Here is a 15,631-nt window from a genome sequence, read left to right as displayed (position 1 = left end):
GGCGGCACACAATTGGCCCAGTGTCGTCTGGGTTACGGTTTGGTTGGATTAGAATTTGTTCTTAACTGACTTGCCTAGTTAAATAAAWWAAAAAGAAARAGACACCTGTGATAATCTGATATACCTAAAAGGGACACTAAATGTCCTGTGATAGATTACATGAAATCCTTGAAGGATAGCAACATTCTGGTAGTTTGCTGGCAATTGTAGAAKGTTTTCAGTAATACACCCTCCCTTTTCAACCCTAAGCCTACTACTCTGGAGTCATAATAACAATTAGGCCTAATTGCCAGATATTGGGTGCGGCTCGTTTTGATGTGGCCGGCACGGGGTGGGTGTGGCTCCAAAAAACTGACCRGTGCAGGAATCTACTTTGTCCTGTGTATTTTCAAATACACAGCCCAAAGCAATAACTAGCTCCCCCTCTCCGGCGCTCGACGTCGCTGGTCTACTAKCCACCGGCCCTGGCAATTATCATTACGCACACCTGGACTTCATCATCACCTTGATTACTCTCCCWTAATTTAGCCCTCAGTAGCCTCAGTCATCAGACAGCAGTGGTTTGTTTTCATTCAAGTTCCTGTACGTTTTTCCTGTTTTGTTTATCTGCATCATTCATTATTAAACTCACCTTCTGAACCTGCTTCCCGACTCCCAACGTATACGTGACAATTTGAATGGTTATTTGTAAAAATAAATAAATAATTGATGACCAAATTGCGTTTGAAATTATTTGAAAAAATGTATTTTAACTATTTTCACAATACCTGGGTTAAATGCATGGGAGTATATTTGAGTCAGTGTATTTTAATATTTTCAAATACTTTAAGTGTATTTCCATAACTATTCCTATATTCAACTACTTCGTTTTTGAAATTAAGGTTGTCTGAACAGATGATTTGATATGTATTGAAAGTAATTGAAATACCTGAAATAGTGTGTGTGTGTGTGTGTGTGTGTGTGTGTGTGTGTGTGTGTGTGTGTGTGTGTGTGTGTGTGAGCGTGCGTGTGTGGGTGGCTTCCTATGAGCTATAAAGCTGCATGTTTGTGATGTTTGTTAGCGGTAGCTCTCTGATCACTGCACTTCACCAATAATACAATCTGACCCGGACCACATACACTTCCAATTTGAGAGCTGAGCCCATTAGTGGTTAGTAATTAGTGAAGAGGAAGCCGAAGCATTCAACCATTTTAACAGCTGATAACCAATTACAGTCTATACCAAGTCTGCCGGTAAGCACTTACAATGGCTGGTCTGGTTTACAGTCCTAATGAGTCATCATACAGAAAGACCTCAGAGATCAGAGAGAGTGAAGAGAGAGAGAGGGAGGGGAAGGGACGGATGGGGGAGAGAGTCTGTAACAAGTCTGCCAGTAAGCACATACTAAAGATGCTAAAGAGTCATCCTAAAGAGAGAGTCAGAGATCAAAAAGAGAAAGAGGGGGAGGAAAAAGAGGGAGGGAGAGAGGAGCGAGAGGAGAGAGAATGGAGAGAGAGAATGGGGAGGAAGGTTGGGGGGACTGAGAGGAGGAGGGGAGTGGGAGGGAGGGAGGGAGAGAGGGAGGGAGGGAGAGCGAGGGTAGGGATGGAGGGATAAAGGGAAAGGGTGAGACTGAGTGAGGGAGAGGGAGGGAGAGAAGGGGGAAAGAGGGAGGTGAAGGAGAGCGAGGAGAAGGAGGAAGGAGAGATGTTAATGAAAGATGAAGTTCATAAAACGATGAGAGAGAGCAGACGTGACCCGTTGGCAACCTTTCAAGAAGTCTAATCTGCTGTCGTACTGTTTAGCACTTTCTTGGCCTTATTTAGAGTTTGGCAAATGAGTGTGAAAAATATAAGTAATTGCCACACTTTCAGATCCCTATATACAGTACCAGTCAAAAATTTCAACACAACTACTCATTCAAGGGTTTTTCTTTATTTTGACTATTTTCTTCATTGCTGAATAATAGTGAAGACATCAAAAGTATGAACACATACGGAATCATGTAGTAACCAAAAAAGTGTTAAACAAATCAACATATATTTAACTTTTAAGATTCTTAAAAGTAGCCACCCTTTGCCTTGATGACAGCTTTGCACACTCTTAGCATTCACTCAAATCTTCACCTGGAATGCTTTTCCAAAAGTCTTGAAGGAGTTCCCACATATGCTGAGCACTTGTTGGCTGCTTTTCCTTCCTTCTTTCTTCTCTTTTCCAACTCATCCCAAACCATCTCAATTGGGTTGAAGTCGGGCGATTGTGGAGYKCAGGTCATCTGATGCAGCACTCCATCTCTATCCTTCTTGGTCAAATAGCCATTACACAGCCTGGAGGTGTGTTGGGTCATTGTCCTGTTGACAAAACAATTATAGTCCCACTAAGCGCAAACCAGATGGGATGGCGTATCGCTGCAGAATGCTGTGATAGCCATGCTGGTTGTGTGCCTTGAATTCTAAATACATCTCTGGCAGAGTTACCAGTAAAGCACCCACACCCCATCACACCTCCTCCTCCATGCTTCACAGTGGGAACCACACATGCAGAGATCATCCGTTCACCTACTCTGCATCTCACAAAGACACAGAGGTTAGAACAAAAAAAAACTCTAATTTGGACTGACAGACCAAATTACAGATTTCCACTGATCTAATGTCCATTGCATGTGTTTAATTTATATATTTTATTTAACCAGGAAAGCCAGTTAAGAACAAATTCTTATTTAAAGTGACGGCCGACCAAAAGGAAAAAGGCCTCCTGTGGGGAGAGGGTCTGGGATAATATTTATATATATTMTTTAAATGGTGTGCCTTGTGTTGCTTGGCCCAAGCAAGTTTCTTATTATTGGTGTCCTTTAGTAGTGATTTCTTTGCAGCAATTTTGACAATGAAGGCCTGATTCACACAGTCTCCTCTGAACAGTTGATGTTGAGATGTGTCTGTTACTTGAACTCTGTGAAGCATTTATTTGGGCTGCAATCTGAGGCTGGTAACTCTAATGAACTTATCTTCTGCAGCAGAGGTAACTCTGGGTCTTCCTTTCCCGTGGCGGTCCTCATGGAAGCCAGTTTCATCATAGTGCTTGTTGGTTTTTACTACTGCAGTTGAAGAAAATTTCTAAGTTCTTGAAATTTTCCAGATTGACTGACCTTCATGTCTAAAAGTAATTATGGACTGTTTTTTTTCTTAGCTTTTTGAGCTGATCTTGCTATAATATGGACTTGGTCTTTTACCAAATAGGGCTATCTTCTGTATACCACCCCTACCTTGTCACAACACAACTGATTGYCTCAAACGCATTAAGAAGGAAAGAAATTCCACAAATTAACTTTTAACAAGGCACATCTGTTACTTGAAATGCATTCCAGGTGACTACCTCATAAAGCTGGCTGAGAGAATGCCAAGAGTGTGCAAAGCTGTCATCAAGGCAAAGGGTGACTATTTTGAAGTATCTCAAATATAAAATATATTTGGATTTGTCACTTTTTTGGTTACTACATGATTCCGTATGTGTTATTTTATAATTTTGATATCTTCACTATTAATCTACAATGTAAAAAATTGCAAAAATAAAGAAAAACCCTTGAATGAGTAGGTGTGTCCACACTTTTGACTGGTCCTGTATGTGTATACTGATATTTTTTGATGCACTGCAAGAGCTAGCATATCACCAGGGGCTGGAAAAACACCGTTTTGCTGATTAAGACTTTGTCTTTTTTGTGAACAGCGTATAGTTTTGTTACTAATAACAGAAGAAGAAATGATGTCAAAAGTGAATGTAGGTTACTTTGAAGATGTTTGCTTTGCAGAGAGGAATACTTTGTAGGCTAGGCTATTCTGTAGTCTACTTAAGCGGTGAGCTAGTTATTATTGTTCTGTATCTATAACAGATGTAGTTATTTGCATCATTCCTGAGGGAGAGAGATAGAGCCACCTGTTTCCACTGAGAAAAAGAGGGAGAGAGAGACATCGGTTTCCTCTTAGAGAGAGAAAGAGAGAGCGAGAGAAAGAGAGAGCAACCCATGAAAGAGCTGGCCACTCCCTCAGAGAAGCCAGCGGAACAGCCCACCCCAGATCCTAACTCCAGCCGTGACACCCCAGCATGACAGATAAATGAAGATCCACCAGCCCAGCAGACCCCACTCCCTCCTAGCAGCCCGCATGAAAACCCCTCAACACAAAAGCCACACATTGTGCTCCTTATGAACTCGAATGGGAAATACACACAAGAAAATGTACTTTTCCCCAAACAGTCACTAAATTCTGGTGCCCAAACACCCAGCGCCCCCTAGACCTGCTATTTGCGGACCAACTAGGGTCACCAATGCCCTTAATAATTCACACAGGCACAAACAGCAGGAAAGGGTGGCCGCAGCACTCGAGGGAGTGATTGAAAAAGCTTCTTCCACTTTCCCCAATGCACGAGTCGTCTCCACCTGGCTACCACAATAATACTTTCTTCCTACTACCATGCAGGGGGTAAACGCAAGCATCTCCTGGGACTGTGCCTCAAAACCAAATATTTACATGGCCCACCACTCCACTCTGGACAGCCTTTATGACCATGTCCACCTTCAGAAAGAAACAGTCCCTACTTTTGCAAGAACCCTGAAAGACATCGCCCTCAACCACAGCCCCAGCACCTCACACAGGAGCAACAGAGGACCTCAACATGACAATCACACATATGCCCAGGTGGTAAGCAGAGAATCATAACCAAACCACTACACCCATCCAAGCRCCATCCTGCGACCTAAGAGTTAAGTATCAGATGCACCACATGCTTTGCTCACACCTACTGTAATGGTCTGAGCCTAAACCACAGGAAAACAACACTGGACACTATGGAACTAAAGGCTGAGGAATGGCAGGTGGCCTGGCTGGTAGGAGCGTTGTGCCAGTAACCGAAAGGTTGTTGGATTGAATCCCCGAGCTGAGAAGGTAAAAATCTGTCGTTKCGCCCATGAGCAAGGCWGTTAATCGACGYGGCCCGGGAACAGCGGGTTAAGGCAGCCCTCCGCACCTCTCTGATTCAGAGGGGTTGGGTTAAATGCGGAAGACACATTTCAGTTGAATACATTCAGTTGTACAACTGACTATGTATCCCCTTTCCCWTAATGAAATGGACCCACTAGTTGCCCACCATGTGTTAAACAGGGAAGAGACACAGGAGGTATGCTAATTTGGTGTACTGTAGAGCAGACTTAACCCACCCCATAAAATTGATCAAAACAGGAATATTTGACATTTGGCTAGAATTTAAGAATTTAAGGAAATGATCTAAACAGAGAAAAATGGCCTCATGTGTGCTATCTATATCCCCCACTAGAATCCCCATACTTTAATGAAAACAGCTTCTCCATCCTATAGGGGGAGATCAACCATTTCTAGGCCCAGGGACATGTACTAGTCTGTTGTGAACAAAACATCAGAACTGYACATGAACCTGACTCCCTCAGCACACAGGGGCATAAGCACAMACCATACCTGGAGGTAACAGCATTTCCTCCCAAATATCCCCCCCTAGACACAACTATGACAAAACAACCAACAAAAATGGGTCACAAACAACTCCTGCAGCTCTGTCGTACWCTGGGTCTGTACAAAAAACAATTGGCCAACAACAAATCCAATCCGTCCTTGCTGGACAAAATGTTTCCCTGCAATAGTGAATGTGTAAACTTAGCAGTAGGAAGCCTGAACAGTGTATTTGACCTATCAGCTAACACACACACACACACACACACACATATATATATATATAAATTATTCTAGCAGAACACCTAAGAAAACTAACAACAATGACAAATGAGAAACCTAGCCAACCAAAAACACAGAGACCCAGAACATCAGAACCTACGCCTTCACTATGGGGAAACACTAAAACAATACAGAAATACACTATGAAAAAACAAAAACAGCATGAAGAATCCATACAATCAAACACTTGTGGGAAGATTGGAACACACTAAACAAACAACATGAGGGGCTATCTATCCAAAATTGAGATATAGATTAACCACTTCTCCAACCTTTACGGCCATTTAACAAATAACCAAGTGCAACATATATACATGATCAAATAGAAATCTTAGAATCAGCTATTAAAGACTACCAGAACCCACTGGATTATCCTATTACATTGGWTGATTTACAGGACAAAATACAAACCCTCCAACCCAAAAAGGCCTGTGGTGTGATAAAATATACAGACCACAAGTTCAAATTGGCTATTCTTAAACTCTTTAACATTATCCTCAGCTCTGACATCTTCCCAAATATTTGGAACCAAGGTCTGATCACCCCAATCCACAAAAGACAAATTTGACCCCAACAAMTACAGTGGAATCTGGGTCAACAGTAGCCTCGGGGAAAATCCTCCAACATTTCTTTAGTGAAAACAATGTCTTGAGCTAATGTCCCCGTTGGCTTCTTACAAAAATATTTTGCGACAGACCACTTATACACCCTGCACACCCTAATTATAAGGGCACAAGGCGAGACCCAGATGCAGACACAGGAGGCAGATGGTTAGCGTCCAAGCTGTTTWTTAACAATACAAAAGGGGTAGGGCAAGAGAATGGTCGTGGACAGGCAAAAGGTCAAAACCAGTTCAGAGTTCCAGAGGTAAAGAATGGCAGGCAGGCTCGAGGCCAGGGCAGGCAGAATGGTCAGACAGGCAGGAATGGAGTCCAGAAAAACAGGCAAAGGTCGAAACCGGGAGGACWAGTAAAAGAGAATAGAAAAGCGGGAGCACAGGAAAACACAGGAAACACAGGGATAAATACAGTGGGGAAAATAAGAGAGACCTGGAGGGGGTGGAGACAATCACAAGGACAGGTGAAACAGATCAGGGCGTGACACTAATTGACAAACAAACAAAATAAACAAAAGTAAATTCTTCTCATGCTTTGGTGATTTCAAAAAAGCTTTTGAATCAATTTTGGCATGGAAAGCGGTGTTGGMGGGAAAACATGCACTATTATAAAATCTATGTACACAAACAACAAGTGTGCAGTTAAAATTGGCAATAAACACACAGCTTTCTTTCCTCAGAGRTGTGGGGTGAGACAGGGATACAGCTCGAGACCCAACCTCTTCAACTTATATATAAATAAATTGGCAWGGGCACTAGAACAGACTGCAGCACCCGGCCTCACCCTACTAGACTCTGAAGTCAAATGCTTACAGATGATCTGGTGCTTCTGTCCCCAACCAAGGAGGGCCTACAGCAGCACAGATTATGTCAGACTTAGGCCCTGATGGTAAATCTCAGTAAGACAAAAAGAATGGCTCTCCAAAAAAGGTCCAGATGCCAAGACAACAAATAATATATATCTAGACACTGTTGCCTTTGAACACACAAAGAATTATAGCTACCTTGGCATAGAAGTTGTGGTGATGATGTTTAGGCCATCAAAAGGAACATAAAACTCCCAATAGGATCTGGCTAAAAATACTTCAACAAGTTAGAGAACCCATTACTCTCTATGGGTCTGGGGTCTGGGGTCCACTCACCGACCAATAATTCACAAAATGTGACAAACACGCAATTGAGACTGCATGCAAAAGWCTGCAAAAACATCCTTCAAGTACAACGCAAAATCCCCCAAAATGCATGTAGATCAGAATTAAGACTTTAACCGCTAATTATCAAAATCCAGAGAAGAAATGTACAACCACCTAAAAGGAAGCAATTCCCACATATTCCACCACAAAGCCCTCACCTACCGAGAMAATAACCTACAGAAGAGTCCCCTCAGACAGCTGGTTCTAGGGCTCTGTTCACAAACACAAACAGACCCCACAGAGCCCCAGGATTACAACACAATTAGACCCAACCAAATTATGAGAGTCAAGCAAAAAAAACACTGCTAGCATACTAGAATGTTATTTGGCCCTAAACAGAGGTTACACAGTAGCAGAATACCTGACCAGTGTGACAGACCCAAAACTAAGAAAATCCTTGACTACATACAGACTCAGTGAGCATAGCCTTGCTATTGAGAGAGGAGGCCATGCTCACTGAGTATGCAGACCTGGCTCTCAAGAGAAGAAGGGCAATGTGCCCACTGCCCACAAAATGAGTTGCAAACTGAGTTGCACTTCCTTACCTTCTGCCAAATGTATGACCATATTAGAGACACATATTTCACATAGACCCACAAAGAATTTGAAGACAAATCAAACATTGAGAAAGTCTCATACTGTATTTGTTAGGCAGAATATCACAACAGCAAGATTTGCTATGAAAACAGGGCAACCAGTGGCACACAAACAACATTGTAAATACAACCWATATGTATCTGTTTACTTTCCCTACTATTTCTACTTCAACTATTTTGTTATATTGTTAAAAACACAGTACATAGCTGATAATATACCATATGAAACGTCCGTATCCTTTTGCAATCTTTATGAGTGCAATGTTAATGTACATTTTTTGTTGATTTTGTTTTTTGTTGCTTCTCACTTTTGTTTACTGTTAATTTCACTTGCTTTGGCAATGTACTCATACTGTATGTTTCCCATGCCAATAAAACCCCTTTGACTTGAATTGAGAGAGAGAGAGACACATGTTTCCTCAGAGCGAGAGGAAGTGGACCTCACATGTTCAGTAGGGAGAAAAAGTTTTGAAACATAGTGGATTGACAGAGAAGGCACACACACACACGTACAATAATGGCTGGAATGTAGTGAATGGAAACCATGTCTTTGATAAMTTTGATACCATTCCATTTATTCCGTTCCAGCCATTACTATTCTTGTTCTGAGAAATGAAGGCTATTCCATGCGAGCAATTACAAAGAAACTGAAGATCTCGTACAACATTGTGTACTACTCCCTTCACAMAACAGCGCAAACTGGCGCTAACCAGAATAGAAAGAGTGGGAGGCCCCGGTGCACAACTGAGCAAGAGGACAAGTACATTAGAGTGTCTAGTTTGAGAAACAGACGCCTCAAGTCCTCAACTGGCAGCTTCATTAAATAGTACCCGCAAAACACCAGTCTCAACGTCAACAGTGAAGAGGCGACTCCGGGATGCTTGAACACAACGTGCCATTGGAACACAGGAGTGATGGTTGCTGATAATGAGCCTCTGTACACCTATGTAGATKATCCATAAAATAATCTGCCATTTCCAGCTACAATAGTCCTTTACAACATTAACAATGTCTACACTGTATTTCTGYTCAATTTGATGTTATTTTAATGGGCAAGAAATGTGCTTTTCTTTCAATAACAAGGACATTTCTAAGTGACCCCAAACTTTTGAYTGGCAGTGTATAMTTATAAATATATCTACAGTCATGATTTAGAAAGTACACCCTTGGAAAGTGGTCTTTTTTTAAAACATATTTGGACACATGGATATTTGAGCTAAATTCCAACCACATTCATCGATAAAGGTAACCCAATTTAACAAATCACACAACAATTTTTACTTTGAAAATGTTATCCAATTAAAATAAACAAAAATGCTATTTCCTTATGCAGAAAAAATATGTACACCCCTACCTCTACCATCCCCTAAAATGGCTCAAATTAGGATCAGGTTCACCAAAACAGGTGCAAATGATTAGGAAATCATTAAAGAGTACCTTGGGAGGGTCCAACCTTCCATAATGATTAGAAACTTGGTCTGGTTTGGTCGTAACCATATGGCTGTGTGGTAACACATCATGCCAAGATCAAAAGACCTCCGAGGCCCTCAGAAGAAACATTATTGTTGACCATGAGTCTGGGAGGGGTTACAAATCCATTTCCAAGCAATTCAAAGGACATCGTTCCGCTGTCTGARGGATCTACAAATGAAGAAAATTCCAGACCACTGGCAATCTACCTGGTACAGGTCGTCACGCCAAATTCAGCCCAAGAGCTGACCGAAAGATGCTCATAGAAGTCTCTAAGAACCCCAGGGTAACGTCAAAGGATCTACCGGCCTCTTTTGCCACAATCAATGCATGAGTCAACTGTCAGAAAGAGACTGCACAAACTTGGCCTACATGAGAGGTCAGGAAGGAAGAAGCTATTATTGTCACGGCCGTCAAAAGGAGGAGACCAAGGCGCAGCGTGGTATGCGTACATGCTTCTTTATTCTAAGAATGAACACTGAACAAAAATAACGAACCGTGAAGCTATACAAATGAGTGCTGAACAGGCAACTACACATAGACAAGAACCCACAAATACCCAAGGGTAAATGGCTACCTAAATGTGGTCCCAAATCAGAGACAACGATAAACAGCTGCCTCTGATTGAGAACCATATCAGGCCACCATAGACATATATATATACCTAGACCTACAAAACCCCTAGATATACAAAAACCCTAGACAAGACAAAACTAGCATACCCACCCTAGTCACACCCTGACCTAACCAAAATAATAAAGAAAACATAGATAACTAAGGTCAGGGCGTGACAATTAGCCCCACCCTTCAGCTCCATTCAACCCCTCCCATCTATCTTAACACCATATTGGATTTKTATTTGCCATATATTTTTCAACATGTGCTGTGATGTTTAATAAAAGTTCTGAACCTTTCTAATCTCATACTTTCGACAGATTGTAAATTATTTTTGCTAAAAGTATTATTATATTATTGATCGATTGACCATGACTTTTCAGATCACCCAGTAGTGCTATCTGCATAGTTGGCTCCAGGTAAATGTTGCAATTCTTCAGCCATTCCTGGACCTGTGACCAWAAACAAGCTKTATATGGACAGTACCAAAACAAATGGTCTAATTATTCTGTCTCTTTGCAGCTAAATCTGCAGAGCTGGGAAGGTTGTATCCCCCATATATGTAACATTATATTGGTTGCAAGAATTTTGTATAATAATTTAAATTGAAAAATTCTAAGCTTTGAATCCAGTGTTGTTTTACGTATCAATTCATAAACCATGTGCCATGGAATCCGTACGCCGAAAATCTCTTCTTGACTATTTTGCCATCTATATGGCACAGTCACACCCTGATCTGTTTCACCTGTCTATGTGCTTGTCTCCACCCCCCCCCACCCCCCTACCCCCCCAGGTGTCGCCCATCTTCCTATTATCCCTTGTGTATTTATACCTGTGCTCTCTATTTGTCTGTTGCCAGTTCGTCTTGTCAGGTCTTACCAGCGTGCTTTCCCGTCTCCTTTTGCTTCAAGTTCTGTTTCCTGGTATTCCCGGTTCTGACTATTCCGCCTGCCTTGACCCCGAGCCTGCCTGCCGTCCTGTACCTGCCTGACTCTGACCTGATCACGAACCCCTGCCTGTACTCGACCTGCCCTTTGCCTGCCCCATGTTTACAATAAATAATCTGAGAACTGTACTATCTGCCTCCTGTGTCTGCATCTGGGTCATATCCTGAGTTGTGATAGGCGCAGCTGTCAATTTTTTGGTCCTTAAATTAAACTGGTATACTTTTTTATTTATCACAATTTTCTTTAACCAATGATGGTCTTTAATGCAGGGKCGACAGACAAGTTCCCTACTTTTTCCCCCTTCCACTTTCCTATTCCATTTTTGCGGTAATACTGCAGTTAGTTGGTTGTAAWTTTGGGTAGAGCAGACATTTCCATATATTTTTGTTAGCTGCATGTGTGACATAACGCCACCAGTCCTATTTATGATATAACTTGCAAAGATTATACCTTTATTTAAAATATATATATATATGTTTTTTTTATCTATTAGTATATTTGAGTTTAACCACAATATTTGTTGTATTATTTGTTCTGTCTTTTCTGGTGGATTAAATTGAAATTGTAACCAACTTTCTATGGCTTGTTTTTAAAAGAGCGGTATTTGGTAGATTATTTCCTTTTCAAATAACTGAAAGAGAGAGGTTGTAATCTGAATAAAAGGAAAAYGGCCATTCTTGAACATGGGGTGAGACGTGTTTATTAATTTGCTAGAGAACCAGTTCAGATTTAAGTACAACTTTTGTATGAATGAAGCCTTTAGTGAGAGGTCTAATGCTTTAATATTTAATAATTTCTGCCGTCCGAATTCATTTTCATTATATAAATAGGCCCGTTTAATTTTGTCTGGCTTGCCATTCCAAATAAAAGAAAACATTTTTCTCATAGATTTTAAATAACTGTTTTCTAGGTGTAGGCAAGACCATAAGCAAATAGGTAAACTGTGATATGACTCAAGAGTTAATCAGGGTGATTTTTCCACAAATAGACAGGTATTTTCCTTTCCATGGTAGCAAGATCTTATCTATTTTTGCTAACGTTCTATTAAAATGTATTGGAGGCTTGGCTAAAAAGGGAAAAGGAGGTTTCAAAATGGCCTAAAGAGCTGGACTCAATAACACCTGCCAGATATAGACAGTTCAGTTCTAAAGGCGAAACAAGTTGAATTTTAAAGGTTAATCAAAATTAACAGGACTAAAATGAGCCATTCATTGAATGGAAACATTTATTTKCATCTGGTTTAAAGATTTTATTATACTTCTGGTCCGCCTCTTGGAATTTCTTATTTTCTCTGGTTCCGGAATAGTAGGACATCATTTAGAGATACTTTGARCACCGAGATGCATTATATCTCTATGACTTTAGTGGAGTTAAGGCGTCCACATACATAGGTTTGGTTTGCTCCTAMCAGAACTCGACTAGGCTTTAGGGAACGTCTGTGCTCGCATACTCCCTTAAAATACCTTAGCTTGAAAAACAAGAAAAAAGCAGCAATATTACTGTTWYTCCCTCTTGAAATGCCATAGCAACAAGTACACTTCCTCAAAATAGTTTCAATTAATCMAAGATAACTSAAGAAATCTGTAATTAYTTTAGTWTTTTTGCAGAGGAGGTCTTAGTCACATAATTTTACATCTAACTYAGATGTTTGGMGAAGTATTTCTCAAGTAAAAAATATGTGCATGAAAACGAYTCGTCTGTCGTTGAATGACAACAAACACTTKATTGAAGAATCTTGACTGTTGACAAATTACAGATGAAYSGGCATAGACTTCGGCTAACGAACTTTGACAAGCCTCAAGAAAAAAYAATAGTGTGCTCCAGCAGCCGGGAAAGAAAATGCTGAACGCTGCAAAAACTTAAATTGTTGTGTCATAATATATGTGCAAACTGTTTGGAAAGGGAAACATACGGTAAGCTTAAGATATAGAAGCTTGGCTCAAGTTGGCTATATTATTTGGAATGAATGTGTCATGTATGATTAAAGACGAGGGGAGAAACCACTCTTCCACGATTCCAAATATTAGCATATCTAGATTTACATTGCGGTTATGCAGGAGAAACAGTCCCAGCTCTTAACACCTCCGAGTTTTCCCCCACATAACCGACACGCAATTCATACCGGTGCGATGAATGGTCAGCTGCCTCTTCACACACTTATTGAACAGATGTAAATAGCTTCCTCACCTCTCTCCCCTCTGCTCCTCTCTCCCTCTCCCCCCCTGCCATGCTCCCTGACCCACTTTCCACCATGACAGAATCAGGACAGACAGCCCCTTAGTTTCGGGCTTCAGCCAGAGTCAGAGACAGAGAGCAGGAAACAAGTTGAGAACTCACATCCTCACATCCACAACATACAGGCTTCAAACACCCCACTGATATGTTGGAGGCAGGAAGCAGACATAACATACCCTTAAATTCTTTCTCTCGCTAGACATCTCAGACCTGAGCTAGATTTCTATCACTCAACATCCTTCACTCACACCTGTGTTCTCTCTCTGTCCATCCAGAGAGATGTTAGAAAACAGATTCTCCTTCAGTGATTCCCTCAACCCTCAACACTGGTCTCTATAGAATACTTGGGATGACCTCTGTGGGGCTACTTAGCTAGCCACACCTCTCTCTCTCTCTCTCTCATTGACTCTGTTTCTGTCTCTCTCTGTCCGTGTCTCTGTGTTTCTCTCTCTCTCATTGTCTCTGTTTCTGTCTCTCTCTCTCTGTGTCTGTCTCTCTCTCTTTCTCTTTGTCTCTCTTTCTGTCTCACTCTGTCTCTCTCTCTGTGTCTGTCTCTCTCTCTCTTTCTCAGGTGACATGACCAGAGCACAAAGTTGAGTGAAGAGAGTGAAGAGACAGAGGAGAAGAAGTGTGAAGGATAGGGGTGCTAACGTGCAGACATTCATTATTCAGTCAACCTATCAGCTCCCGTTGGGAAAGAGGCGGGTCGCCCGGAGCGTAATAACAAACACAGCGCCGTTTACGGAAACAAACAACCCAACAGCCTTTATCCGGGGAGCGGTGTGTGTGTGTGTGTGTGTGTGTGTGTGTGTGTGTGTCTTTATCAGGTGAGAGCAGCTGGGAGGTGGGATGGCTTTAATGGCTTTCATTCAGACTACTTCAAGGAATATAATTCTCAAGACAAACATAGAAACCAACTGCTTTGTTGTGGGAGTGGTGGGAGAGATTAAACATGACTCTCCATATCACTGTTAGACTGCACATGTAGAAAGGAGAGGTCCACGCCCCAACATGCAAACTTTGACAGGATTTGTAGTCTGAAATATGAGAGTAATTTTGACTTACATGGCAGTTGTCAGCATATTCCTACARCTGCATCCCAAATGGCATCCTATTACCTATATAGTGCACTACTTTTGACAGTATCCCTAGGGGCTCTGATCAAAAGTGTGCACTTTTGCCATTTGTAACTGACACTACCTAATCCTCCTCCTSCTCCTCCTTCTCTAACCTTGACATTCTCTGCCTATTAACTTTCAGGGAACTTCCTGACAAGCAGGCTTTTACTAAGTACCCATAACCCCAGGCAGTGTTGAAGTTCAATAACACTCAATATTGGAATAGCTATTGTCAATAAAGTATAATTCTCCATTCATTTTTGTGCCCTCTTCCACTGAGAGAACCTGCTAGATTAAAGCGTAGAGGGCCGCTTGGTTTGTTAATCAGCTTTCAGGCCGATGAATAATAATCTCTTTTAACAGGAAAAACATCTGTGTAATTTAAAAAGAGCCGAGTGAAGGTCCCGTCCCTCGCTGTGCAAGTTGCCGTGGCGACATTGTTTCTCGGCATGCGCCCAATCAGCAGCTATCATTTGGTATTCCGGCTGCACATCAGGGCAAACTGTAAACACACAAGCAGATGCTAGCATCGGAGGCAAGCATACACGCCTACACGCACGCACATACGCACACACYCGRGGCACGCGTACACACAAACACACACAAACACAAAGACTAGACATGAATCACCAGAGAGAGAGCCAGTGACTGAAGATCTCTAGTGTTAGTGAACGCTCCGTCTTCAACTCCACATCGGGGCCAGCAGGGGACTGACTCTAACGGCCAACCAAACATTGTCTACCTCCCAAATGGCACCCTGTTCACTTCATAGTGCACTACTTTTGACCAGCGTACTGGGAATAGGGCGCCATTTGGGACACATACCTTGCTCATGTCTACCAACCTCTGCCAGATTCTGGTTCCTGCTTGAATGAATGTGACGATAAAAGCATTACGTTTCGGAACATGTTGTCCGTATCTATTAAGGGTTGTTTATTGTTGTTATTTATTGTTTACTCCCAGGTGAGCAGCTTGGTACTATGGGTATTGTGCTTTGGAGATTTCTCGCCTCACGACTCTCGCCTACTGCGCTGCAATCATAAATCGTGAGGACTGCATGTCGGACACGTTAATACACAGCTGAGCAAGGGAGATAGATGGAGGG

Source organism: Salvelinus sp. IW2-2015, unplaced genomic scaffold, assembly GCF_002910315.2.
Source record: "Salvelinus sp. IW2-2015 unplaced genomic scaffold, ASM291031v2 Un_scaffold1088, whole genome shotgun sequence".
Lineage (NCBI taxonomy): Eukaryota > Metazoa > Chordata > Actinopteri > Salmoniformes > Salmonidae > Salvelinus > Salvelinus sp. IW2-2015.
Note: the sequence above shows the minus strand (reverse complement) of the source record.